General features: G+C 36.3%; 3 long non-coding RNA genes across 4 annotated transcripts in view; 2 read left to right on the forward strand and 1 right to left on the reverse strand.

Annotated features, from left to right (window-relative positions):
- Nucleotides 1-26,132, reverse strand: part of LOC147838945 (uncharacterized) — a 1,276,407-nt gene that overhangs the window by 856,566 nt on the left and 393,709 nt on the right. The window lies entirely within an intron of this gene.
- LOC103909482 (uncharacterized) lies at nt 5,271-5,774 on the forward strand. The gene is made up of 2 exons (XR_015520608.1): nt 5,271-5,380; nt 5,479-5,774. It is a non-coding gene; the product is annotated as an uncharacterized LOC103909482 (long non-coding RNA).
- Nucleotides 11,741-15,311, forward strand: LOC108180759 (uncharacterized). 2 transcript variants are annotated; one of them, XR_015520593.1, is made up of 4 exons: nt 11,816-11,852; nt 12,812-12,877; nt 15,001-15,072; nt 15,171-15,311. It is a non-coding gene; the product is annotated as an uncharacterized LOC108180759 (long non-coding RNA). The 2 variants fall into 2 exon arrangements; XR_015520594.1 differs by lacking the exon at nt 12,812-12,877 and having other exon boundaries at nt 11,741-11,852.

The raw sequence follows: 26,132 nt of genomic DNA on the forward strand, positions 1-26,132 counted from the left end.
TGTTGTTTTTTTTATCATTAAGAATTTATCACTGTTTCGTATTGAGTTGAGGGAATGAATATTATCTTCATATACAATAAATTTCTTCACACACAATTATAGTACTCTAAGATTTTTTTTTCACAACAAACTTTATTTTTGTGTACTTTTTCATAAGGTCCTACAAGTCAAGTTGTAAACAATGCATGGAAAATGGTAAAAAATAATAATTGGAGTAATAATTATTTTTTACGTAGAAAATAACATCAAATAAAATAAATGCTTTACATTCTTATTGGGGAGATTTTTCATTTCTAGAGCAAAAAAACTGGAAATATCTGCAGTCTTTGGTTCACTGTATTAGTGTTGGCAGAGACCCACTTTTTAAATTGTAATATCAATCTGAGAAAAAATACACACCACAAGCAAATTAGTTTTGATTTCACCTAATAGAGCTCATATTGTAAATTCTATGCAAATTTAATTGATATTTTGATTTCCTAAAAACGTGTTTGTAATCATTACAGAACTTATAAATAATTAATAAACTGTTATTGTATTTCTGTTATTGTCTTTGGTAGCACTTTCAGATAGATAATACAGTAATATGTACAGTAGACCTATACAGCACTAAAATATGTTACAAATAATAATTGCGCTATATATTATAGGCTGCATTTTATTTGAACTTTTTTACTTTAAAGTTTTTTTTTTATTTTGCCAGAAAACATTGCTAGAAAATTGTCCCAGAATGGTACAGTAATAGATAAAATAAGAGCAAGCTGCAAATATTATAAAATAATGCTCTTTTGACACTAATTTTGATCAAATCAAACACTGAAATAATTCTTTGTTGGTGTAATATTTTACACCACATTGATTTATGCCATAAAACTTTATAATTTTCAGGAATCGCTTTAATAATTAATAACCTTACTGGCGTTTCTGATGTTGTTATACTTGCTAGAAAGTACTGGTCTGAGTGTGCAGTTGGGTCTCCGTACCTGCCGCTTCACCCAACCCAACAGCAGGGGGCACTGTCTGGTCTGGAAGTGCAGGGATGTGCGCGCAGGTCTGAGCGTGCAGTTGGGTCTCCGGGCCTGCAGCTTCCCCTTACTCAGCAGAGTGGAACTTTACGGTCCTTTACGGTCAATTACTGTGAAAATTTACGCCCTTTTCTTTATTACAAACATGCATGGTTTAAAAAATTTTATAAACATGTAAAACTCGTTCTTGAGGTGCAGCTGATCACAGAGAGTGGGAACAGATCTTTTTTCTCAGTTTCTTTGCAAATCCTGTATTGTGGACGTGGATGCATTACTTCGAAGGCATGTTAATTGCCGCCTGTCAATCAATTCGGTTGGTGGGGAAAATTGCACTGCTATATAACCTTGTTGTGGGCCTCAAAATCATTTGAGATTTGGTTCCTTTTTTCAAAAGCGTCTTGAACACCTTGATTAGTTGGATCAGCTGTGTTTAATTAGGGTTGAAGTAAAGCCGCAATATGCAGGTGTTTAACTGCATTGCTTTATTGCATTCCTGCATTGGGCTCTTAGAAACTCTCTGGCTGCTATTTCGTAGCCGTGGTGGGCATTTCTCTCTGTCAGACTGGGTTATCGGACCAATCACCGCAGATTAGCTTCACGCTAAGGAGGGGTTTGGTAACAAAAGTTGCTGGGATAATTAGGTAAAAATAAACACATATTATAAGACAATGAAAGTGTTCTTTGACCTTGCACGCAAAAAAATGTTGTTAAAAACCCTAAAAAAAACCTAAAACCAAAATATGACCTTTTAAAATGCAAAATAGGGGTCTTTAAAGGACATCTCTGACATTTTGAGTTTTAATTAACTGAATTTGCTGTTATAAAATATTAATGTTCCAGAAACCGAATCTTACATAACAAATGGAGCTGTAAATGTTTTATAAACATAATTTAACGTTGGCTTTTTATTTAAAAACACCTAATATACATTAAAATAAATGTTAATTACTCGTGGGCAGATATTAAGGCATCGAATAAACCAAATAAAAATGGAGGCAAAAAATTTAATAAATATACAAGCAATGTAGCAGCAGCTGACAGACATCAGTTGATGTATTAATACTGCTAAGTTTATTGTACAAACTGATATGGACTATTTTATATAGTGCAAGGATGGTATATTTAAATATCCTGTTGATATTAAGAGGTCTTGCTGTATTTATCTTTTAAACGCATAATTTATCCTGCATTTATATGTTATTGTTTATATTTTACAAGTGATATTTTTAGCCCTATGAAGATAACAAATACCAACAACCTGTTATAAGAGATTTTTTTTGTTCTCATAGCTGAGTCTAACTCAGTCTAGAGCGTATAAAAGATTGATTATTTTGCAGTCCAACATATATTGTTTTATTAAATTACAACAGCTTTCATCACACAGTTTTAATAAATTGTATATTATTACAAGTTTTTTAAATGCAAGTGCTTATATTTATGTTAGCGAGCCTTACAGTGCAGATACAGGTGGTCAAATAAGAAGTTCAGAGGACGTGGTTAATTTGACGTAAAATTTGGCATTTGGTTGGAAGCTTGATTTCGCAGCTCCACCTCTGGCTCCATCAGGCAGTCCTTCTGCGCATGCCCACCCTCTAACTTCAGCAGTTTCAACAGTTTGTGCCTGTCTTGAAGCATTTTGTCTTCAAAGCATTCAATGGGAAAAGGTGCTGTCATGTTGTCCATATTTTTTAGTCATTGGGGCAAACATATGATATTTTAACTACTTTCGCTATAGAACAGAACATTCATTCATTCATTTCATTAATAAAGTCTCTTTATTAATCCGGGGTCGCCACAGCGGAATGAACCGCCAACTTACCCAGCAAGTTTTTACGCAGCGGATGCCCTTCCAGCCACAACCCATCTCTGGGAAACATTCACACACACATTCACACACACTCATACACTACGGACAATTTATCCCACCCAATTCACCTGTACCTGTACCACATGTCTTTGGACTTTGGGGGAAACCGGAGCACCCGGAGGAAACCCACACGAAGGCAGGGAGAACATGCAAACTCCACACAGAAACACCAACTGAGCCGAGGTTTGACCCAGCGACCTTCTTGCTGTGAGGCGACAGCACTACCTACTGCGCCACTGCCTTGCCCTGTTCTTAATAGTTTCGCTGATCATTCTCATGATCATTGTTCAACCCTTGTATGTCAGTTCTATGAAATTCCCTAAATCCTGATTGAATTGTGAAAAGTAAAATATGATAAGAAATTTGCATCATGTTTCAATAAAACACATTTTTTAATATAAGTTTTTTTTAACTAAAATAATGCATTCCTTACTTAAATTTAACAGGAGGTCTAAAGAAAGCCATACAAATAAAGCAGTAGATAACAATCCATTTTCAGTTTCAGATTTTTAATAAGGTGAAAGTAAATATTAAATATTTAAGCTAAAGTAGTTTGACTTTTTTTATTATTATTATACATTGATTGTAGACCGGAAATTAAGACTTGATGACTGCTCAGTTTCCGTGTTTGTGCTTTGGAGATAATGATTTTTATTGTTGAATTATCTGATTAGCAGGAGATATATTAGTTCTGAGCAGGCCTGGTTTCCTGCTTTCTTATCATAAAAGACCAAATACACGCCTCTGCGTGCAAACTGTTGATTAGATTTAGTGACATTCAACTCAGCCAGTAACGGTCAGAGGTTTCTTTAAGAATGTCCGATATGCTAATAATAAAGGATAATTTCATGGACAAGGTTTTATTTAATTTAGTTTGTTTTTACAACTGGAATATATGAACTCAAAATAAAATAAACCACATGGACTATTACTTTCAACTCCAGAAGAGACAACAGGAATAAACAACTTTTGAAGGCAAGTTATTTTAAGTTTTTTAATGAGTTTTACTTGAAAGTAAATCAAACTAACATATAAACTGAGATTTAGAATCAGAAGACATCAATAATAAACAAACAGAAGTATTAGTATTAAATTGTTTCTATGAAAAACACATAAATGTTAAATAACTTTGGTTTTGGTTCATGCATTTGCTTAGACAAAATGGTTGAACTTATTAAAAAAGACAGTAAACCTTAAACCAGGAAGAGAATTTAATAGTTCCAAATATTAATGTCCATCTCATAGTGAATGATGTTTTCCCTTAATAAGGTACCTAAAGGGAAAATGTTTGATGATCTTCTTAAAATCAAGTAAAATATTAAAACTGCATGAGCATTCAACACAATATTTACTTTAATTGTTACTCTTGACTGCTTGACTGTTGCATTTAATTGAGATGATGTTTTACCAAACTTGTACTGCGGTAAACGTAGTGTAATACAATCAAACTCTGACTGTAATATAGAGTAAGCCCAAAAATGCTTGTTACTTTTTTGTTGGTTTTCTGTTATTTATTTTTATCATTTTATCATTATATTTTTTTTAATAGTTTTTTAATCATTATTTTTCATCGCATTTATGCAGTGCACATTTGCTGCTTTCTGATGTTTGATACAGTCGTTGATAAAAATATTAAATCATCAAGTTCTTTTGCTAAAATGTGGAGGTTTGAACTCAATTTGTGATTTTGTTTATTTACGTTCACATACTATAGACCCTTTTTACATGTTGGTAATAACACATTACAGTCACCAGCATCTTAAATTCTTAATAAGTTTTTAATATGTAGGTCTTATTTTTTAAAAATATGTACATTACAAAGCTATACGTTGTATTACATCATCTTAGCATAAAATTATATGAAACGTAGCTGCTCTTTATGTGAGCTGTTGGTAACAGTGTGCATAAGTGACGCAGTAAATTTGACATTGTTCTCTCTTCTGGCTGCCATTATCAGTCTCACACAATTTAGTTTACCCTTTTTAGGTAAATGTAAAGTTTTTCCTTTTATTATTTTAGCAAATATTAGTGCTATAAGATGTAGAAACGCTTGATGTTTATTGGATCTCATTTAGTCACGTGCGCCGTAATAACCCGGAAGGATCGATCAATGAAAGACAATCAACAAAAGAAAACACAGATTCAACATAAAATCTTCATTAAATCTTTGTATTTAACAATTTTATTAGACAACTTGGCAAATTTTGGAACAGCATCAACACAATGGTGAGGCTAATCTAGCTAATCTAATGCTAGCGCTAGTGTTTTAGAAACTTCTGGCTATCAAATACTACATGTACGCTAGTACACAAAATTGCACTTCTATATACTTTAAATTGTGCTTCTCTTTAACATGGTAATATGTAAATGAAAGTTGTAATAAGATAGTAATAATGTTTTTCATGTTTAAAAAAAGGGTAACGCTTGTTGCAAACGCACTTCCGGGTTGGATGAAAACATTGCTGATGAAAATTCAAGTCAAGCTCGAGTAAATCATTCAAACACACATTTAAGTTATTTATTTTAAACAATTTGAAGATTATTATAGACAACACAGCTCCACAAATGCTTGTATGGGTCTTTCAGATTCCCATCCAGTGCGAGGATAATCCCGAGGGTCAATATGGACTGATGGTGTTCGACAGGGAAGCTTTTCCTATGGAGAGAGTCCTCTGTCCAGCCGGAGCAGAAGATCTTCCTGAAGCACAAGAAAGAAAACAGCAGTAGATCATCTCTACGCAGATTCAGAAATTTGGGCATCTGCTTTAGGAGGTGCTTTAATCTCTGTTGATTGGGAAATTGTTTAAAAAAAACACCTTTATTTGACAGTGATGTTTGATACATGATGTTTTAAAAACATTAAAAAGAAACATGTATGATTATGAAGAGTAGAGGGGGAGTTATTTAAACAGTTTGTCTTTCAGGTATGCTGTGCTTTTTGTTCCAATCTGGATGCAGACTTGCATTTATAAGCTGAGAGTGCATATCTCAGACATGCAATGTCAGACACAATACTCAATAGTGTAGGGTTATGGTGTGTGTGCATATTTAAAGCTTTGCATGCAGCTCAGCTTGCAACTTTACCTTTGCAACTTTGCATCCAGACCCCCCTAGTTTATTCAGCCTACACTGAAAATTTGGAGTTAATTTATTCATTCTTAGGCTATGCAAGATGTAGGTGGACTTAAGCTGAAAATATCTGGTCCTTGCTATTCATAAAATACAACTCAATGACTGCCAGAACTAGTGCTACACACATACCAAGCCTAAACAAAGCAGTGTGATACTATTTTCAGAGTTCTTACACACTACAGAGAGATTCACTCTGCAAATATGTCTAATAATCTGATAGTCCATATTGTTTGCAAAATATTTAAGAAATGCAACAAAATGACAGTCTGCTTCTTTGTGTTTCTTCTTGATGTTGTTTGCTTAGATTTGTTGCATCAGGGTTTTTTTGTACTCTGATTCATAGATGAACAGCCAATCAGATTGCTCTAAATTCTGAACTGAACAAGCAATCTCTGACAACAGCCAAATGAGAGGCCATGAATGCAACACACCAAACAAATTATATTGGCAGATGCTCACCAAAGGCATGATGCTGCCCAATGACTGACCGTCGACTCAGTGTGCCCTGGCCTTTAGAGTCAGAGTCAAGGAGACTTAATTATCATTTCAGCTCTATACAGCTTGTGCACAGGGAAATAATACATAGGTACTCTGCAGTATACAAAACACTGCAGAACTGAATGAAATGGGATCTATTTTAATGCAAATTTAATTGAAGGATTTAATTTTATTCTAAGTGCAATAGCCCATGATCTGAAGTGTATGCTGCAGATTCACTCAGATTCAACCACAGGCTGTGGTTCTCAATTCCGGTCCTCGCCAAATCCTGAACCCCTGCTGGGAATGGGGAGGGGGTGCATATCCCTTATTTTCGCATACCAATGTTGACAGGTATTGCAGAAACTCACCTCTCTCCCATCCCATGTGCAATACAAAATGTAATCTTAATCAGGAAATTTAAACATGGGCTTTCTTAGAACTTTAAAGGAGAATACAGGCACACTGATAAACACATCAGGTAAATTTAATAAACATGTCGTGTAATTCTAGAAATGAAAAACATGTAATTCATATGTACCATGTGAAATACTACTTTTCATATCTGCTACACTTAACAATATTAGGGAATACATGTATATTTTGATAGCCCTTTATAATATGGCTGCACTAACATGCATTAATTAATGCTTAAATCATGCACGGACAATGTGTATCTCATGACGAGATAACCATTTATTAATGTTTACTACATGAGCAAAAAACTTTCAATTTGATTCATACATTAAGTCAGTGGTTCTCAACTTTTTTTTTTATCAAGTACCACCTCTCCAAGTACCACCACAATGAGTAGTTTTGAAATACAGTAGCGTAGTAGACCAATTTAAGCTACAGCTCTGCACAGTTCAAAAACATGACAAATTAATTACTATTATTAAGAATATTTATTATTGTCAGCCACTTTAAATATTATAAATAGTTTAAATGTTAGGACTCTACTTGTCAAGGTTCGGGAAGGATGAGGGAGCGAGGACTCAATTGCAAACAATAATTGGGTTTTATTAATAATAAAGTACAAATAAAACAAAAAGGCAAAACAAACAACCCCGAGGGGGAAAAACTCTAATAAAACAAATAAACGAACAAACAAACTTGACTGGCTGGACAAGACAGGGCTGGACACAACAGGACAGGAAACTATCGACGACGAACTGGCAAAGGACTGAAAACATGAGGGGGGTTATAAAGCAAAAAGTAAATTGACACAGGTGAACATGACAAACTAATAATGAGTAAACAAGGAGGGTGGGACTAGACAATAGACGGAAGAGCGCATGACACAGAGAGACAATACAAGCCATGCGCTCACATAACACAACACTGAAGCACACGACAAAAGCACGTGACCACAATGTAAACACCGAGCCACGTGCTTTGACAAAAGACGCAAGACACGAGCACTCGATGAATGAAAACACTCACCGTGCGCTCACACACGCAGCGCGCATGCTTCATCCCAGCGCCGACCAAAACCGAAACCAACAAGACTGAGACGCTGGGAATGAAACACCATGCTGCTGACAGACGAACACAAACACGAGTACAAGAGCACACGCATCTGAGGGACGCAGAACGCGCGCGCGGCCGCGTCAAGCAGGAGCGCGCACACTCTGCGTACACCCACGACGGCGCGCACACGGAGACAGAAACAGGACCAGACATGGGTAGTGTCCGAGCTCTGCCACCAAAACAACAATTTACAAAACCAGAGTGGCAGAACCCTGACACTACTGTGCTTATATGTAAAACAAACAAACAAACAAACTAACTAACTAAAAACGTGAACATTTAAATTAAAATGTGCTTTTAAAAGTTAAAAATGGTAGGGTACTGTTCTTAAAAAGTAAAAAGAAAAGTGCTGTACTTCATAGTAAAGTATTAACATATAATAGTATATTCATCAACACCTGAAAATGTTGCCTGGACCTTATAAATATAGGCTATATGTCATCATATTCATATACAAATCATTTTTTATACATTTTGAAATATATGTAGCATGTACATATGACATTTTTAATTCCTCTGCGTACCACTAGAAGGAAGCCCGCGTACACCACTGCGTTTAGTAATTGCAACTAATGTAATTGGTATTAATTAAATAATCTGTGATACATTCATTCCCTAAAAGCATTTTTGATGCAACTAGTGATGTACAAGGGTTAGAGCAGAGGTGTTGTAAGAGGCTAAATTATCATATGCATTTGTTTATATGACAAAACATGTCTTTTTGACTCAAGAAGGTCCATACTGACTCCAAAGGCAGATACTGATAAGATCAGGACCTGGTGTTTGGACTTTGGGGGTTTTACGATGTGGTCACATGTTGATTGGTCAGTTTAAATGTCTCAGCATTTGGGCTTTAGTCACATGGTCAAGAAAGATAGAAAAAATGGGTGGTAAACTCTGGCTCTGTCTCTTTTCCTGGCCTGTCTTTTCCTGTTCTGCTCCTCTCCTCTTCGGATTCTATCTTCTCTGCCTCTTTGAGGCCTACTTGCTCTCTTTGTCTCTCTCTCTCTCCCTTCCCCTGTGTCTCTCCTTCTACCTCTGGTAACTTTAATTTTACATTTAAGCTGGGTACAATTAATATCATATGTTTTATCATTTCATATTTTATCATTTTATAGTTATTTTGTTCTTAATTCAGTTGTAACCATAGAGAGTTATTGTCATTAAATCATCTCATTTTCAAGTATTTGTGAATTACTTTTGATTTAACATCAACATTCAATTATTCCATATTTTGTGTGCTCTCCCACATTTATAGCTATTAACACTGCCCTTATTTCTGCTTTTGGTATGAGATTGCAGAAGAATGGTTTGACTAGAAATGTTCAGTTTGTAACATCATACTGATAACTTTTTAGTCGCTCGGTAGAACAACAGTTTGAACTGCTGTGGTTTAAAACCCATTCTTACAGTGTCAAACTCAGTTCTAACGCAATCCAGCACACTTTAGTTTCAACCTTGCTCTGATATACTTACCTGTAAGTTTCCAACAAACCTGAAGGACTTAGTTTGATCTAGTGTGTTAAATTAGGGTCGGAACTAAACTAATCTTGGGATTGACAGGCAGAGGTCCTGCACAGTGGCCAGAAGGATTTTGAGCCATGTAGCCAGGTCAGTACGTGATGCTGGTTGAGGAAAACAATTACTCCAAAACACCCTAAAGTGTCCCAATAATATTTAGATCTGGTGACTGTTCATGCCATGTTCAACTTAACTTTCATGTTCAATAAATTCTTTCCCCAGTTTTGCTATGTGTATTGGTGCATTATCATCCTGATACATGGCACCACCTTCAGGATACAAGTTTCAAGTTGAGTGTACAGCATGGTCCTCAAGAATTGATCGGTAGTTCTTGGCAGTGACGTGCCCATCCAGCAAAAGCACTGGGTCTAGGGAATGGCATGATGTTGCAGCCCAAGCCATCTCTGATCCACCGCCATGCTTCACTCTGGGCATGCAACAGTCTGGGTTGTGCGAGGCTGTGGGGCTTCTCCACACAATAACTCTCCCAGATGTATGTTATATTTGATTTAGTACTGTTCTGCATGAGCTATTTCACATGACATATGTTTAAATGTGCTAGAGGACTATTTAATGTGGTGTAGACAATGAGAACAAACTAGGGAGGCAACATCAACAAGCCCTCCAACGTGTTTTATACTGCAGCTCTGCACCTTTTATCTTAGGGTTTTATCTCAGTTTCAGTTTAACTAGAACCACATCAGTATTCAGTCACTACTCTGCCTGTAATGCTGAATAATTTCCATAAACTGAAATATTTTTAAAAAATTTTTCTTTGTCTGCACTGTAAACCCTACTGTTGTCTTTACTTAAGCAATTAAGTAAAGTTGACTGAACATAACTTAAAATTTTGCACTTTCGTCCTATCACTTAATATGAGTGGATTTAACGTATGAGAGTCTGGGAAGAGAGAGAGAGAAAAGAAAAAAGAGAAATTACAGTTACATACAAGATAAGTCACATTATTCTTCAGGAAGTACATTTATAGTGGAGAAATATGATAATATGGGTTGCCAAACATGATTTTTTTCCAAGTGTAGATATAACATCAGTTCTTGAAGCCAGTCTGATGCTTTAGGTGGATTTAAAGATTTCCAATTCAATAAAATTTGTCTGAAAGCCAGTAAAGATGCAAAGGCAATCATGTTTGGTCCCACTTTATATTAAGTGGCCTTAACTAATATGTACTTACACAGCAATTAATAGTTTGTTACAATGTACTTATTGTGTAAATACATGTATTTACTGTGTACTTATGCTTGATTAAATACATGTATGTAATTACATCTGTAATTAAGTTTTGTAGTTACATTTGTAAATACACTGTTGACCACCCCTTACACCTTAACCCACCCTTAAACCTACCCATGCCACCAAACCTGTCCATAACCCAACCTCTATCCCAACTCAAAAGCACCACGTGTTCTCAAATACATTATAAACACAGGAAGAACATTGTATTTATTTTTTGATGTAAGTACATAGTAGTTAAGGACACTTAATATAAAGTGGGACCTAATGTTTTACTGTCTTTAAGTAAGGGTAAATTCATCAGGTGGAATGCCAAAGTTCTGCACATGGCTTGAGCTGTACTTCACACACATTCGACAATATATTATAAATTAGTCTTGAACAGTACATGGGGTTGAGTACTGTTGGGGTTATTTTATGATGCAAATTTGATAATTTTTAAACAGAACCAATAATTAAAAAAAAAAGGCGAAACAAAATTATGGCAGATTACATTATTGGAAAAAATATATAAAAAAGTTTAACAATATTTGTGAACACAAATAGAAATTTACATTAAAAATTATAATAAACCTACAGTAGGCCACGTGACTTAACTCTAGTAGTAATAAAAGCAAGTGGTCTATTGTCTTGGTCTGCTAAACCCAGCTTAATATTTCAGCAATTCTTTTAATTACTGTATTAAAAAATATACCTCTCCTGACTTACTATGAGGTAATTTAAAAGGATGGAGTGAACAATACATTACACCAAAAAATATATACACTCAAAAAAAATTTATCTTCTCACAGCCTATCATGGATTTTAGGGATGTTCAGATCACGTGATCGGAAATCAGGCCTGATCTGTCATGACAGTCAGTAACCACCTGAGGGCCCAAAAGACTACAAGTCCATACATACCACGCGCATTACACCCGGTCCACATATACTGATCTGCCATCAGCTGTGTCTGTTTACCGTTGATTATCTGGACTATTTATACAACCATTCCACCTGTTTGTCATCGCGTCGTTTGTCTTCCTTGTCTTTCCTGCCGCCGTGTTTCTAGTAAGTCTAGTATTCGAGTTTTGATTCCTGAGCCCTGTCTCTGTTTTATGTTTCTTGTATGTTGTTTATTTGTACTTTGATCACCTTGTTTCTCTGATGCGCACTGTAAATAAACCGCACTTGGATCTGCACCTTTTTTGTTTCCGTTTCAATCCGTAACGTGACATGATCATGTGGTTTAAGATTCGATCGGAATCGATGTAACCACCTGATCATGACTCGAGAATATATATATATATATATATATATATATATATATATATATATATATATATATATATATATATATATATATATATATATATATATATAAAAAAAAATTTGACATCTATATTTATGCAGTGGCACAGAGTTAGACCTCTCTCTTGACTTCACACAGAAACAGCAACGCGTTCAGCATGACATCACTTTGTTACAGAGACACTATTGGTTAAATGGCGGCAAAGTACAACACAAAAGCAGCTTGAAGCTGAAAGCACGAGTATGTCTGAAGGTATTATAAAGTTGATGACAACATTGCCATGGCAAACTGTGAGATATGTAAACTCAGAATTGCCTGCCGGGTATTTCAAGTTGAGGTGCTGTTTGTTTTTATATGAGATTTTTCTTATATACTGTTGCACTGAAGTCCAAAATGAAGAATTGATGTTGTTTATTACTTGATTGTTCAAGCTACTGTAACTAAAGAACTGGTCTGTTTGTTAACAAAGTTATTGAATGTTAAAATAAGGTGAATTTAATAGAAATAAGGAACATCCCGCATCTGTTTCTTCGCTGTTCTTTATTTTTTAATGTATTTTTAGAAGTATTGCATCGGGTTTTGGTATCGGTAGGGAAAAGAGGGGCTCTTCCTCCTTTTTTTTAATCTGCAATGTTCTTTGGAGGCCAAGCAGGGACGTTCTGTGGAATGTCTTAGTAGATACGATGTCCCATAGGAGTCTTTGTCTCCAACCTTCTAGGCACCAAAGAATAGAATGACAAATGGAATTTCACCTGAAGACTGTGTTACACATGGGTGGCAGAAGGTAGCGGTTCTTAATAGTTTCGCTATTAAATCCATGATCATTGTTCAACCCTTGTATGTCAGTTCTTCCCTAAACCCTGATTGACTTATGAAAAGTAAAATAAGATAAGAAAATAAGTAAGTTTTGCATCATGTTTCAATAAAACACAATTTTTAGATGTAGATGTCTAAAGAAGGCCGTAAAAATAAAGCAGTAGAAAACAATTCATTTTCAATTTCATGATTTTTAATAAGGTTAATGCAAATATTAAACATTTAAGTTATTGTAAGTGGTTTGACTTTTTTTATTAAACAATGGTTGTGGACCAGAAAAAGACTTGATGACTGCTCAGTTTTCATGTTTGTGCTTTGGAGATAATGATCTTCACTGTTGAATCATCTGATCGACAGGAGATAAATTAGTTCTGAGAAGGTTTGGTTTCCTGCAAATACACGCCTCTGCGTGCAAACTGTTGATTAGATTTAGTGACATTCAACTCCGCCAGTAACGGTCAGAGGTTTCTGAATTGTCTAATTTGATCATTTTATGGACGAGGTTTTATTTAATTTATTATTATTATTATTATTTATTATTATTTTTTTTTACAAATGGAATATAAGGACTCAAAATAAAATAAACCACATTGACTACTACTTTCAACTCCAGAAGAGACAACAGGAATAAACAACTTTTGAAGGCAAGTTATTTAAAGTTTTTTAATGTGTTTTACTTGAAAGTTAAATCAAACTAACATATAAACTGAGATCTGAGATCTAAAATCAGACGGTATCAATGATTAACAAACGGGAGTATTAGTATTAAATTGTTTCTATGGAAAAAAAAACACATAAATGTTAAATAACTTTGGCTTTGGTTCATGCATTTGTTCAGACAAAATGAGTGAACTTGTTAAAATAGACAGTAAACCTTAAACCAGGAAGAGAATTTAATAGCTCCAAATATTAATGTCCATCTCATAGTGAATGATGTTTTCCCTTAATAAGGTACCTGAAGGGAAAATATTTGATGATCTTCTTAAAATTAAGTAAAATATTAAAACTGCATGAGCATTTAACACAATAATTACTTTAATTGTTACTCTTGACTGCTTGACTGTTTCATTTAATTGAGATGATGTTTTACCAAACCTGTACTAGACGTAGTGTAATACAATCAAACTCTGACTGTAATATACAGTAAGCCCAAAAATGCTTGTTACTTTTTTATTGGTTTTCTGTTATTTATTTTTATCATTTTATCATTATATTTTTTTATAGTTTTTTAATCATTATTTTTCATCGCATTTATGCAGTGCACATTTGCTGCTTTCAGATGTTTGATACAGTCGTTGATAAAAATATTAAATCATCAAGTTCTTTTGCTAAAATGTGGAGGTTTGAACTCAATTTGTGATTTTGTTTATTTACGTTCACATACTATAGACCCTTTTTACATGTTAGTAATAACACATTACAGTCACCAGCATCTTAAATTCTTAATAAGTTTTTAATATGTAGGTCTTGTTTTTTAAAAATATGTACATTACAAAGCTATACGTTGTATTATATCATCTTAGCATAAAATTATATGAAACGTAGCTGCTCTTTATGTGAGCTGTTGGTAACAGTGTGCATAAGTGACGCAGTAAACTTGACATTGTTCTCTCTTCTGGCTGCCATTATCAGTCTCACACAATTTAGTTTACCCTTTTTAGGTAAATGTAAAGTTTTTCCTTTTATTATTTTAGCAAATATTAGTGCTATAAGAGTTAGAAACGCTTGATGTTTATTGGATCTCATTTAGTCACGTGCGCCGTAATAACCCGGAAGGATCGATCAATGAAAGACAATCAACAAAAGAAAACACAGATTCAACATAAAATCTTCATTAAATCTTCGTATTTAACAATTTTTATCAGACAACTTGGCAAATTTTGGAACAGCATCAACACAATGGTGAGGCTAATCTAGATAATCTAATGCTAGCGCTAGTGTTTTAGAAACTTCTGGCTATCATATACTACATCTAGCTAGTACACAAAATTGTACCTTTATATACTTTAAACTGTGCTTCTCTTTAAGATAGTAATATGTAAATGAAAGTTGTAATAAGATAGTAATAATGTTTTTCATGTTTAAAAAAAGGGTAACGCTTGTTGCAAACGCACTTCCGGGTTGGATGAAGACATTGCTGATGAAAATTCAAGTCAAGCTCGAGTAAATCATTCAAACACATATTTAAGTTATTTATTTTGAACAGTTTGAAGATTATTATAGACAACACAGCTCTACAAATGCTTGTATGGGTCTTTCAGATTCCCATCCAGTGCGAGGATAATCCCGAGGGTCAAAATGGACTGATGGTGTTCGACAGGGAAGCTTTTCCTATGGAGAGATTCCTCTGTCCAGCCGGAGCAGAAGATCTTCCTGAAGCACAAGAAAGAAAACAGCAGTAGATCATCTCTACGCAGATTCAGAAATTTTGGGATCTGCTTTAGAAGCTGCTTTATTTTCTATTAATTTTGAGATTGTCAAATAAATACCTCTAAATAAAAAGAAACATTGATTAAAACATGTATGATTATGAAGAGTAGAGGGGGAGTTATTTAAACAGTTTGTCTTTCAGGTATGCTGTGCTGTTTGTTCCAATAGTATCTAGATGTAGACTTGGATTTCCAAGATGAGAGTGCTTATCTCAGACATGCAATGTCAGATACAATGTACTCAATGGAGCTAGTGTAGGGTAGGGTAGTGGATGGGTTAGATGTGCGTGCATGCAGCCAAGCTTGCAGACCCCTCTCGTTTGTTCAGCCTACACTGAAATTTTGCAGTTAATTTACTCATCATTAGACTATCCAGGATGAGGGTGACCTCTAAAGTAAAACATTACAGAGGTCTTAAGCAGAAAATATCTGGTCCTTGCGATTCATAAAATACAAGTCAATGGCTGCCAGTACTAATGCTACACACATACCAAGCCTAAACAAAGCAGTGTCTTACTATTTTCACAGTAGTTCTTACACACTACAGAGAGATTCACTCTACAAATATGTCCGATAATCTGAGAATCTATATTGTTTGCAATTATTTAAGAAATGTAACAAAATGACAGTCTGCTTTGTGTTTTCTCTTGACTTATGTTGTTTGCTTAGATTCGTCACTTCAATTTTTTTTTAACTCTGATTCATAGTTGTAGCAGAACTGAATTTAAATCTATCTGGACTCTATTTTATTTCTAATGTAATTAAAGGATTTAATTATATTCCAAGTGCAATAGGGTGACGCAGTGGTGCAGTAGTGCTATCGCCTCACAGCAAGAAGGTCACTGGTTCGAGCCTCGGCTGGGTCAGTTGATGTTTCTGTATGGAATTTGCATGTTTCTTCCAGCGCTCACGTGGGTTTCCTCCGGGTGCTCCGATTTCCCCCACAGTCCAAAGACATGCGGTACAGGTGAATTGGTTAGGCTAAATTATCCAGAGTGTGTATGGATGTTTCCCAGAAATAGGTTCCAGCTGGAAGGGCATCCACTGCGTAAAAACTTAGGCTGGGTAAGTTGGCGGTTCATTCCGCTGTGGTGACCCCAGATTTATAAAGAGACTAAGCCGAAAAAAAATGAATAAAGTTAAATAGCTCATGGTCTAAAGCATATATACGCAGGTTCACTTAGGGCAGTGGTTTTCAATTCCAGTCCTTTAAATCTTCTCAATAACCAAAAGGATATCAGTTGTGCTGTTTTAACTTTTTAATCTGAAAACAAAAAACAAAGATTTTACTGCAATCACTGCAAAAAGGAGAAAAAAGAGAGCAAAGAATAAAACTCAAGCAACAAAATCAATCTAACAATGACTGACAAAACCTGATAACACAAAGCATAGATTTTACAGTATGTACCCTTTTAGCATTTTCTGATAAATAAAAATTGCAATGATTTCAGCTCTCACAACATGCACCAATAACACATAAATACATCAAAACCTCAATTAAAGTGAAAACATAAAAACAATTAAATTGATTTGCAAAATAAAAGTATAATTTTTATTTAAAGATTTTTTTTTAAAGTAGAGATGACAGGATTGATAAGAGCTTAGCAGAAACCACCTCTCTCCCATCTCATGTGCAATCAGTGCAAAAATGGAAATGGGGGGGGGGGGGGGGGGGTCTTAAACAAGAAATGGAAACTTGGGCATTCTTAGAACTTTAAAGGAGAATACAGGCACACTGATAAACACATCAGGTAAATTTAATACAAATTTTGTGTAATTCTATAAATGAAAAACAAACGTAATTCATATGTACCATGTAAAACACTACATTCCATGGCTGCGTCCGAAACCACCTACTACTCAGTAGGTACTGCATTTGAATTTAAATGTACTACTCGGCCGTTAAAAAGTACGCTCTATACAGTATGAATGTGAAAAGTATGAATGGAATTCGGACGTACTACATCCGCCATTTTGTCATGGTCACGTGGCCTACTTGCGTCAGTTGCGTCGCCTCACTTCTATTTATGAATTTTCTCACGGGGCATTATGGGATATCGCAGTGTGCATGGGATGCGCACTTCAGAATCTCGCCGGAAGTAGTAAGTCATCCGGGTACTTCTCGCCTACTGATTTTCGAATTCTATAAATTCAGACATACTACTCGGCTCGCATACTGATTTTAGCGTACTATATAGTATGGAAGTATGCGGTTTCGGACGCAGCCCATGTCTGCTACACTATGTATGTTTTGATAACACTTTACAATATGCATTAATTAACATTCAATATGATTCATATATTAAGTAATTGCACCTAATGTAACTGATATTAGTTAAATAATTTGTGATACATTATCTACTGTGATACATTCTCTAATAGCATTTTTTAAGTAATGATGTACAGGGGTTATGGCAGAGGTGTCAAACACCTGGTCAAGTTCCTGGAGGACCGCAGTCCTGCACACTTTAGCTTCGACCCTGCTCCAGTACACTTACCTGCAAGGTTCCTACAAACTTGAAGGACTCAGTTGGTTTGATCAAGTGTGTTAAATTAGGGTCAGAACTAAATTGTGCAGAGCTGCGGTGCCCCAGGAAAGCCTGGTTTGAATGAACAGTTCATTAGTATAGTGTAGGGCCTCCTTTTGTGAACAATACAGTATCAGTTCTTGTTGGGATTGACAGACAGAAGTCCTGCGCAGTGGTCAGATGGATTTTGAGCCATTCTTCTTGCAAAATAGTAGCCAGGTCACTACGTAGCACTGGTTGTGGAAAACATTTACTGACCGCTCCTTCAAAACACAGCAAAATGGCTCAATAACATTTAATCCTGGTGACTGTGCTGGCCATTGTAAATGTTCAACTTCCCTTTCATGTTCATCAAACTACCAGTCTTTCTGTGTGTATTGGTGCATTATCATCCTAATACATGGCACTGCCTCCGAGAGGGGTCTGGAGGCAGACCTGGTGCAGTGCAATCTGAGCTGCATCCAATGCTTTTTATTGCGCTCACCTAACCCCACCCCTAACCCTACCCGTCACAGTGATGTCACTCACTCCATTGAGTGCATTGTGTCTGACATTGCATCGCTGAGTAATGCAATCTCAGCTTGCATCATAAAGGCTGCATCCAGATATTATTGCTGCCTTCAGGATACAATGTTTGAGTGTACATGCTCCTCAAGACTAGACCGGTAGTCCTTGGCATCTAGCACAAGCGCTGGGTCTAGGGAATGGCATGATATTGCAACCCAACCCATCACTGATCCACCCCCATGCTACATTGGGCATGCAACAGTCTGGGTTGTATGATTCTCTGGAGCTTCTCCACACCATCACTCTCCCGGATTTGGAAAAGGCAGTGATGAGGGACTTATCAGATAATAATACATGTTTCTCATTGTCCACAGACCAAGATTTTTCAACCCGGGCTCATTGTGGAAACGTAGCCCCGCAGACGTTTCTGCGTACCGCGATTTACGTCCCGGGAGGTACGTATTCGAGCGGTTTTTGTTTTCGCGGATCCGCGAGAGGCCGCTGTGCGCGCTTTTTCGCGTCTCGGGTGCCTCTCGGGAGCGCGCGCTGTTTGTGCCCGCGCTGTTCTCGCGCGAAAAGCCGCCGGATCGGCCGACTCAGCCGCCCTCCTCTTCCTCCTTCCCTAAACCCGAGCGACGGTTAGCAAAAGCCGTCCAGAAAAAAAAAAAAAGCAAAAGCCCTCGTCTTCGATTTCGAACGCATTTTCGGATCCCGCCGTGTTCTCGCCCTTATTTTTCGGATTGCGTTTTTCGTCTTACCTGATTTCCAGAACCTGCTGTTCCCCGGACTCGATCCCGGTCGTCGTCCACTGCGGCCGGCTCCTCCTCCTCCTCGTCCGGGGCCTCCGCTCTGCCGACGCAACGCTGTGAGCTAAGCGGACAAACTGATTGCATCGAGAAAGCCCTCCACTCGGAGGCGAGCCGTCGGCCAGCTAGCGCGAAGATAAGGGGAGAAGTGGTGCCACACCGCCCCACAGCGTTCGCTCGAAAAAACCAAACGCGGCCTTTACGTACCTCCGGCCACGTAAATCGCGGTCTCCAGAAACGTCCGCGGGGCTACGTTTCCAGAATGAGCTTGGGTTGAGATTTTTGCTGCTGGCAACATTGAAATCAATGTTTGGTATTGGTACAAGTCATGTATATTGACCCTGGGGAGCTCCTAACAAACTCCCATTTCAGTGTAAACAAAATATGAGTAACTATATTTCAATATCTTACAGTTACATTTTAAAATGGGTGGTAATCAAATTATAATTAATAAAATAAATGGTCCCACTTTATATTAAGTGTCCTTAACTACTATGTACTTGCTTCAAAAAATAAATACAATGTACTTACTGTGTTCATAATGTATTTGAGAACACTTGTGGTGCTCTTGAGTTGGGATAGGGGTTGGGTTATGGACAGGTTTGGTGGTGTGGGTAGGATTAAGGGTGGGTTAAGGTGTAAGGAAGGGTCAGCAGTGTATTTACAAATGTAATTACAGAAGTTAAATACAGATGTAATTACATACAGGTTTTTAAGCAAGCATAAGTACACAATAAATACATGTATTTACACATTTAGTACATTGTAACAAACTATTAATTCCTGTGTAAATACATATTAGTTAAGGCCACTTAATATAAACAATATAAAATATAAACTAAATAAATATATATTTTTTAGCTTTTTTATCTATTTTAATAAAATTTTGTTTAATTTTAACATTAGTTTAATGTATAGCTGCCAATGTATTTAAACTGCAATTAGTGATTCTCTGAATTTGATATGAAAAGCATTCGAAGCTTCTGCTCAAAAGTTTAAGAACCCCTTGCATAAGTATCGTATGTTATATTTGATTTAGTACTGTTCTGCAGGAGCTATTTCAAATAACATACAGTGCATCCGAAAAGTATTCATAGCACTTCACTTTTTCCACTTTTTTATGTTACAGCCTTATTCCAAATGGGATTAAATTTATTCATTTCCTCAAAATTCTACACACAATACCTCATACTGACATTGTGAAAAAAAAAGATTTTTTTAAATTGTTGCAGATTTATTACAAATAAAAAACCCCTGAGAAATCACATGTACATAAGTATTCAAAGCCTTTGCGGTGAAGCTCTACACTGTAAAAAAAAAATTGGTTGAATTTAGGGAAAAAATGTGGCTGCCAGAATTTTCCCGTAACAAATACGGAAGTATATAGAACTGTTTAAATTTACTGAAAATAACTGTATTTTGTGAACTGATACAATGTTCAGTTGACAAAAAACATAGCTTAGTGCAGAAAAATGTAAAGTGATTCAATGGACTAGTGCAGGGATGGGCAAACTTGATCCTCAAGATCCAGCAGAGTTTTGTTCCAACACTAGTCAAACACACCTGAACATGCTAATAGGTGTCTTTAAGATCACAAGAAATCTATAAGCAGGTGTGTTTGATTAGGGTTGGAGCTAAACTGTGCAGGACACCGGCCCTCCAGGACCGTGTTTGCCCACCCCTGCACTAGTGTGTTCATGTGTGTATACAATTAGCAAACAGATTTTCACAGCAATAGTAACTGCACAGTTAAATTTTAAACAAAAGAAGATGCAGCATAACATCAAATATTTTTAGTTCATCTCAGACTTGCACCCAGATGCTACTATCCTCCACAATGGTGACACAAAAAAACGTTGATCTTCTTGGTTTTACGGTAAAATACCGGCAGCTGTGGTTGCCAGTAATTTAAACATTTTACATTTGTAAATTCAGTTTACAGAATGTTTCTGTTAAAAAGACATTCCACACTCTGTATTTTTCATTACACATTTCAACACATTTAACCCCTCAAATCCCAGAGCAGGGTGAGGCAGTGGCGCAGTAGGTAGTGCTGTCGCCTCACAGCAAAAAGGTCGCTGGGACGATCCTCGGCTCAGTTGGCGTTTCTATATGGAGTTTGCATGTTCTCCCTTCGTTCGCGTGGGTTTCCTCCGGGTGCTCCGGTTTCCCCCACAGTCCAAAGGCATGCGGTACAGGTGAATTGGGTAGGCTAAATTGTCCGTAGTGTATGAGTGTGTGTGAATGAGTGTTTGTGGTTGTTCCAGGGATGGATTGCAGCTGGAAGGGCATCCACTGCGTAAAAAAATTTGCTGAAATAGTTGGTGGTCATTCCGCTGTGGCGACCCCAGATTAATAAAGTGACTAATCCGACAAGAAAATGAATGCATGAATGAATCCCAGAGCAAAATCTCCACTAGTGTCCTCACTACAGAGGGTTGAACACTCAGACAGTGATGAACTTAATGAGATAATTAAGAGTCTAATTGAAGGAGGATTGATAATTATTGATGAACAATTTTAACAAGCAGAATCACTGAAGGAAAGAAACACACACACACACACACACACACACACACACACACACACACACACACACACACACACACACACACACACACAAAAACACTGCCAAAGATGAAATCAATTGAATATAAAACTCATAAAATATAAAAATTAAAAACATAATATAAAAAATATTTTAAAAAACTCATACAAAAAATAAGATCTCAGCAGAGATCATTAAAAAACTCCAAAAACATCAGGAGCTTCACTTATTGCTGACCTTTGACTTTTTTTCTGTCACATGAACCAAAGCTCTTAGTGAATTTTTTTGTTGTTGTTCATTTGGTCACCATGATGGAGGAAAGAGTCTGTTTTAGTTCGGCTGTTCACCTATTTTTTCTAACACTAGTTTTTATTTTGGCTGCTGTAATTTATTGTGTTCATCACACTATTCGTATAACATGAAAAGCTAAAAAATAACATAATAAGCCTGATGAGCTTAACTATCATGTCGGAACCACCCTCACCTGTGCACTTATTGAATTTCTTGTTAGTTATAAGTGAGGAATAAATACTGTTTGTAAATGAAACCGCTTGACCTACAGCAGCCAATGACTGTTTAACAGGTCTAAATACCCCATTCACAATGAGAATGCTTGATCTATGGCAGAACTTAAAATCTTTGAATCTTAACTGTGACAAACAAAAAATCTAATAAAAAAATCAACCCAGAACAATACAAAAAAATCTACTGAAATATTACCCCCCCCCCAAAAACAACATAAAATAAAGTAAAATGAAGAGATTGTAAAAACTTTAAGCTGCATAATATATTCAAGTTGCAATGCATGCTGGGATTTTTTCTTTTTTTTGCATTGCAGCATAAATGAAGCAGCTTTTTTTAGCAACCATGGTTGAGGTGCTAATCATGATTCTTAATGTCTGTGTGTCATGATGTAAAGTTGGAGATCATAAGGTTTTGTGCATGAAACTAATAAAATTTTAATTTCTTATTAATTCCTTGATAATTGTTTGTTGAACCTCCACGGAGAGCTGTCACATATCTCAAATAATATGAAATAAAACTATTCTCTATGGCTTAGCTTATAAAATACTAGAAATTATAATACACATAAGCACACACATTATAGTTTCTCATCACCTTTCTTGCTGTAAGTGACGAGTTTCAGAAACTCCAGCCTGATCTCACGAGAAAGCGTAAGTATTTTACGTTTTGGCAGTTTAGAGGCTAATTCGTACAAATTCGTACGAGTTCAGTCGTAAGAAATTGTACGATTTTAAAAAGGAGGCGTGGCACCTAACCCCACCCCTAAACCCAACCGTCATTGGGGGATGAGCAAATCGTACAAAAATGTACGAATTAGATCGTACAAATTCGTACGAATTAGCCACTAAATGAAAAAGTTACGAAGTGCCATGAGATTGTGTTGGAAACACAGTTATAACAGCAAGAGAAACATTAAGATGGAACAGTACAGGATCAAGAGCCCATGTAAAGCAGCCTCTGATCTCCATGATGGTGAGGTCATATGAAACATTTTCAATAAAAATATAAACCTTAATGTTACATCAAAAATTCTTGCAAATATGAGAGAATTGAAGTCAAACTGTAATCAGTGTAGCTGCTAATGCTGTAATTTAATGGAGTTGTTTAATACTCTGTTTTAATTCGGTTGGTTTGGTGTGAGGCGGTGTCTGTAGTTTTATTTCTTGTTCGTTCTTTCAGTGATTGTGCTTGTTAACAGCAGGTGTTCATCATTCAGTCATTTGTGGTCATTCAGTCTGTCTAGTGGACTAAACTAATTGACTAATTTAGGGACTACTGAATGAGGGCGTATGGTGAGATTTTAGACACTCTGATTAGTTTCTCGGAAACAAAGGTTAGATCTAGTACAGTTATTTTCCGTATTTTGTACAGAAGTTAGCTGTTAATCGTTTAGCAGGTTTTCATTGTAGATTGTACAGACTTTTACCGTTAAAATCACGGACATTTTTACAGTGTAAACATAGCTCAGGTTCATTCTGTTTCCACTGAGATGTTTCAGCAGCTTAATTGGTGTTCACCTGTGGTAAATTCAGTTGATTGGACATGATATGAAAAGGTATACACCTGTTTATATAAGGTCCCAGGGTTTACAGTGCATGTCACAGCACAAACTAAGCATAAAGACAAAGGAATTGTATGTAGACCTCTGAGACAGTATCATTTTGAGGCACAAGGCTAGAAAAGGTTACAGAACAATTTCTGCTGCTCTGAAAGTTCCAATGAGCACAGTGGCCTCCATCATTCGAAAGTGAAAGATGTTCGGAACCACCAGAACTCCTTCTAAAGCTGGAGAAAGACTCTTTCTAAAGCTCCTCTCTTTCTAAAGAGAGGAGAATATTACAGAAGGACAACCATCTGTGCAGTAATCCACCAATCAGGCCTGTACCAAAAGGCATCTGAAGAACTCTCAGACCATAAGAAATATAATTCTCGGGTCTGATGAGACTAAAAAGTGGCTTCACAACAACTTGGTGAATGTCCTTGATTGGCCCAGCCAGAGCCCAGACCTAAATCCTATTGAACATCTCTGGAGAGATCTGAAAATGGCTGTACATATATACTGCAGCTCTGCACCTTTTATCTTAGGGCAGTTTTGCTTTTTGGACCTGGCTTGCTTTATCAGGCCCATTGGAGCTGCTCTTCAGAGGATCATCCTGTGACATTTGTATTAAACTGAACTGAGTCAATTTCAATCTAACTAGAACCACACCAGTATTCAACCACCACTCTGCCTGATATGCTGAATATGTTCCATAAACTGATTTTTTTCTTTGTCTATGTAAAGCTGCTTTGAATCAATCTATATTGCTGAAAGTGCTACAGGAATAAAGATGAAGTTTGATGATGGAGGTGATGTGAGGAAAAAAAGAGGATGGTGATGAAGAGGATGAACATTCTTGTTGAAAAATAAAGAAATTAAATCTGATGCCGAAAAACAGACATTTTAAAGCATTCAAACTAAGTTTCTGTTAAAGAAAAATTGCAACTTGCATCTAGGTAAGAAACAATGAAAGGACGATACCATGTCATAAAAAGTACTTCATTGTACAATCATCGAGAAAAGTCGGTTAATGTAATACAATGTCAAAAAAAAAAAAAGGAAAAAAAGAACCGTCTAAAAACAGCGTCTAGAAAACAGTGGCCTTAACTTCAAGGGAAATTCCTGTATTCACAGGAGATCCCCTAAATTATCTAATCTTTAAGACAATCTTTGGGTACTCTACTGAAAATCGACTTAGCAATATCATGACAGGCTGTTTTTAAAGCAACTTACGAGTAGAAACAACAAGATATAGACAAATAAAAGCACAAAAAAGGCCAAGAGGCTATCAGAAAAAAACACACTATGCCAATGATATCTGCAAATGAATATAAAATAAATAAATATATATATATATATATATATATATATATATATATATATATATATATATATATATATATATATGTTTATTTTTAGAGTTCCTGTTTGGTTACTTTAAAGACTAAAGACCATGTAAAATCAAAACATTTAAATGTTTATTTTGCTAGTGATTAATCAGTGCAAGTTAATCCAATGACGAAAAAAAAAATCCTTAAGCACATGTCTGTACTTGAGTCAGGAGATCAATACCAATGGAGGATTCTGCCATTAACACAAGCTCTTTGGCTCTGCAGACCATCATTTGCTTCGTGCATAATGTTCTCCAGATAGATGCTGAACAGGTCTGAAGGCAAAATGCCTTGTCAGACACAGACTGTTTGCTGGAAGTAGTCTGTCGTATTGTTCCTGACTCTTATAGCACTGTGTTTTTTGATACAGATTTTCAATGAGAAAGATTAGCTTGGGGTGAATACAGTAATGGTGTAGTATTTTCCAAAGATCCTGATGCCACACACAGTCAAGGGCTGTGTTAGCTGTAATACAACCTGACCACTACAAATCGTCACCTTAGAATTATAAGGTTTTGTCTGACATTTCTTATTAAATAACATATTCGTATTAAATGACAACTTATTTACATTATGGGATGCTTTTCATAAGTTGTTTAGAAAAACTAAAATTAGAAAAACAAATGTTACACACATAGGGCCTAATCATACACCCGGTGCAACGTGGCGCAAGGTGCAGCGCAGTAGTCTTTTGCTAGTTTCAGCTTAGCACAAGAGTCGTTTTGAGGCGTTGCGCTACGCTGTTTAAATAGCAAATGCATTTGCGCTCATATGTGCGCCCAAAGGCGTTCTGGTCTAAAAAGGAAGGCGTTCTGAGGCGCATTGCTGGCGCGTTGCTATTTTGAGAAACTATAATAAATTTCTCATTAGATCAAAACAAACCAGGTCTAAACTCCGGTGCAGAGTTGTGCCTCGCTTACGCACTGCTTAATACACACAAGAGAGCAAT

Source organism: Danio rerio, chromosome 21 (assembly GCF_052040795.2).
Source record: "Danio rerio strain M-AB ecotype USA chromosome 21, GRCz13ab, whole genome shotgun sequence".
Classification (NCBI taxonomy): domain Eukaryota; kingdom Metazoa; phylum Chordata; class Actinopteri; order Cypriniformes; family Danionidae; genus Danio; species Danio rerio.